The sequence below is a fragment of the Salarias fasciatus genome, chromosome 20 (genome assembly GCF_902148845.1).
Source record: "Salarias fasciatus chromosome 20, fSalaFa1.1, whole genome shotgun sequence".
Classification (NCBI taxonomy): domain Eukaryota; kingdom Metazoa; phylum Chordata; class Actinopteri; order Blenniiformes; family Blenniidae; genus Salarias; species Salarias fasciatus.
Window position 1 is genome coordinate 31,135,736 of NC_043764.1, and position 4,063 is coordinate 31,139,798.

A 4,063-nucleotide genomic window follows, 5' to 3' on the forward strand; every position below is an offset into this window, starting at 1 on the left:
CTCCAAACATCCCCAGCTTCTCATTCTGGTCCAGATGCAATTTATGGCCCATACACTCCGCATGATAGGGGACAGGATTGAGATTACGAGCACCCTGGAGAAAATTATGATTAAAAATGGTTCAGCCTTTGTCACAAGATCATTATATTCTTAAATGTTGTATTGTTGATATTATCTATCTGCTTACCTGCCGTCGGAAATCATGGTACGGCTGATGAATGTCTCTCAGGACCTTTCCAACTCTGCCCTCTCCTACCCGCACTCCCACAGAGCACAGGTATCCGGTCATAAACTTACGGCCGTACGATGGTCCTGTCTGTTACAACACAGGTTGACGTTTGATAATATCCGTTTAATTCTCAGAAACGCTAAACATCAGCTGAAGTATAATCTGTCAACTGTAAACAAAGAAGAAAACTCACTTCATATATTGCGCCATGCACCACCCTCTCCAGCTCTGTGTCCGATACGTGACATTTCCGTTTTAGTCCACGCTGGGCACAGAATCTTCTGACACTCATTCCAGAGCATCTTTTTATCCCCATCTGCTGCAGAGCGTTTGAGATTTCTAAATAGGTCCTGCCAGCCTCAAACAATTCAATGATGACCTGAGTGTGTTGCTCCAATGCAGCCATGGAGACCCGCTCTCTTTCCCGCCGGCAAAAACCAAAGCACAGATGACAATTTCCGGGTCACGAAGATCGATCAAATTAAAAAAATGAAATCAAAATCTGCTTGTGGCCAGTATTTCAACTTTCCTTTATTTGATCTGTCTTAACAAACGGGATATTGAAAAACGAACCAATTTTCATTTATTTGTTTTCATTTTAAAAATGAAAAAAGGAAAAACGACTCATTTTTCAATATTTTGTTTTTTGATTCTAAATTGAATATCAATTGAACGAATGATACACGGATTGAGATTAAACAAATGTTGGACTCGGTGTAAAATTAGCTCTTGATCCTAAATTGTTTATTTTGGGTTTATATTCTGATGAGCATCATTTGTCTAGGAAAAACATTGCTGCCCTGGATCTGTGTTTACTGCTGGCAAAAAGAGTTAGAGCACTTTCATGGAGAAAGACCAGTAAACCAAAATTCATTGCCTGGATTAAGGAAATGTCCACAACTTTACCTATGGAGAAAATCACTTACATTATAAAGAATAAACTACCACACTTCCAAAATATTTGGGGCCCTTTTATTCAATACATGGGGAATGTGGACCTAAGTAATGTGATGAATGAGGAGGTTGAGGCATAGACATCATTGGCCCTTTGCAGTTTTTCTAAATTTATTTCTTTTCGTTTATTACTGGGATTCTTTATCCTGTGCCAACTGTACTCTTTTTAAAATTGAGAAACTGGAAGAATAGTGAAAAACCTTAAAGCTAGGGTTGGCGATCTTGGAAAACTAGCATGTAGCACGAATGTAGCGTCTCCCCAAGGCTCCGCCCAGCTCCCACCCCATTGGAGGAGCTCCGTTGGGAGCGGAGACGCAGAGACGTTCCGCGCGTGCGGTGCGCGCAGCACTGCCGCGTCCAGTGCGTTCCTGGCGTAACCTGTCCTCAGCGCTTCGTTTCTTCGTTTTTCTTTATTTTCACTATGCCAAGTATGGCGCACTCACCGGTAAGTAAAGCCCCAAACATTCTTCTCCGCCGTTCTGCAACGACGCTCCGTCCTTCTACGCACGCACTGAATCAGGGTCAGTGCACGCCATTGACATGTACGCGCAGGGGGCAGGTCGAACGGCGAAGGGATTTGATTGGTTTAAAAAAAGGTGTCCCGTCAAGACGATTGGTTGCTGTTTTTCCCGTTTTACTCCTGCTGTAGATAGCGGATATTTTCCAAACTACTTTAAGAACACGCTATGAATTGTTTCCCATCGGGTCATAAAGATCATTTTAACCAGTATTTAAAAAAATGTATCTCATTCAAATCGCCAACCCTAGCTTTAAGCTTTCCCATGTTACAACACAGAAACTCTTGTTTTTATTGTAATTAGTTGTTTTTGTTTATCTCTTTTGTTTGTTTTTCTTTTTGAACATATACACTAACTATATTTACAGTTCATATATTCTGTTTTGCACTAACTGATGTTACACAGATCTGGTTTGTAAGTAAGGGTGACTGGACATTAGACAATCATGATAATGACAATAATTTAGCTGCCCTCAGTGCTTTCTCTGATATGAGTGCAGTTTTTGTCTGTGTACTGTCAGATGTTATTTGTGAATTTAATTTAATAAAAATAATGTTGGGGAAAAAAAAGAAAATAAAAAAGGAAAACTTTTCATAAGAGTTTTAGTCTTTTTTTGTTATAGATAATGTACATATTTTACCAACCTGATCTCACACAAATGCGTGAAATGAGCACGCATTGTTAGAACCAGAGGGTCCCAGATTGCTGCTTATTTCACGCAAAGTGCTGAAAATGCGTGCTGTCACCACGCATGCAGTCTTCACTCAAAGTCAATTCGAATCCGTGGCGTGGTGGAGACACGCATTCTCAGCTTCAACGACGTCGCTCCGTGGGTGTCGTTTCAGAGATCCCGGAAGTGCAAATGTAGACTGATCGATATTCTGAAGAAAGATGTGATTATTATCCAAAGCAGTGCAGCCATCCGAGGCAGACTGTGTAGCAGTGGTATGAGCTTCTGCTGAGTCAAAAAGCCCCGTGAAATATCAACTCTATTTTAAGAAAACACGTTTTATTGTCAATGTAACATCACGGAGAAGGACTACAATACCCATAATCCTCATGTTTAACAGCGACGTGTCTGATTGGTCCAGCCTGCAAAAAAAAAAAAAAAAAAAAAAATTAAGCTTTTATCTTATTCCCTTGGTCCTTTTTGTTTTCAACGTTGATTTTTCACTTTCTAATTCAATGAGTGAAATGTGCTTTTTTTTGTAATCTGAAAAACACTGGCGTTTCCCGTTGCCTAGGTAACGCTGTGGCGTATCCGCATGGGGTGGTGACAGAAAGAGAGCGAAACATTTATTTCCCGGTCCGGTCATTATATGTTCTGAATTACACATATGATGTTTGTGGAATTAAATAATAATTTGTCGTGTTGAGAGTTTGATGGTTTGTTGCTCTGATTGGTTCCCTCCACTCGCTCGTGCTCGGTGCAGGACGGTCGGAGCATGACGTCACATATGCCGCTTGGAATTAGTTTGGCTTTTCCCTCAACCTTTTACAAAGCGATCGGCGAAGCAAACTTCAAACTCTCAACGCGAAAACGGATAATTTAATCCCACAAACATCATGTGTAATCCAGGATATATAATGACCGGGAACTAGGAAATAAATGGAGCAAAGCGGTAGTACTGACACGCACGGAGTCAAGCTGCTGGCCGAGCTCCCACGCATCGGGGGCGCGGCCTTACCACCTCATGTCAGGTGATCTATTGGGTGTGTATTTAAACCACCCCAGTCTACCTGAGTGTCTGGCCGTCATCTGCACGCTGCTCGTAGCGCTGCCTGCGTCGCCTGCTTGCTGTTGTGCTGTCTCACCTTGCTGCTAGTGCGGCGCTGCCTGCTCACCGATCTCTGTGATGCTTTGCTGCTCGTGCTGCGTGCCTGCGTCCCACTTGCTGCTCGGCGTGTCGACTCCTGGCGTGGTGTCGATCCATGGCGGCTCGATCACTTCCGAACCTCGTTCTGGGCCGTCCGAGGTTTGTTAAAGCCATGTTCGAGGGTATCCGGGTTGATCCTGGCGGCTGGGATGACGTCGGGTCGTCAGCTGCGGTGTTTGAATGTTCAGCGGAAGCGTGTGGGCTAGCAGACCTTGCTCCTTGTGTTAAGTTAAATCACATATTCTGGCGAGTCTGGCATTACCGCAACCTTTTCTGCTCACGAACGTGCGCGTTGTGGTCACAGTAAAACAAGTAAGTGCCATTCACCCAGCGGTGTATGTTTGTCCCTGTCAGCGGAGGTGTGCGCTCAACTTACGTCCCGGCCTTCCTAATTCCAGGAAGATGTTAATTCCTGCTGCTCCCAGTTGTCCCTGTGTGATCATCCGGTAATTTTCTGCATGGTTAGTTCCTAATTGATCAATCGA

The 4,063-nt window shown here is 43.5% G+C and overlaps 1 long non-coding RNA gene across 1 annotated transcript in view; it reads right to left on the reverse strand.

Annotated features, from left to right (window-relative positions):
- Positions 1-273, reverse strand: part of LOC115407694 (uncharacterized) — a 1,805-nt gene extending 1,532 nt beyond the window's left edge. The window contains exons 1-2 of the long non-coding RNA XR_003933667.1: positions 188-273; positions 1-94 (exon numbers count right to left, since the gene is read on the reverse strand). The exon at positions 1-94 is cut by the window's left edge and continues 100 nt beyond it. This is a non-coding gene — a long non-coding RNA (uncharacterized LOC115407694). The remainder of the gene's footprint in view (positions 95-187) is intronic.
- Positions 274-4,063: the final 3,790 nt, after the last annotated feature.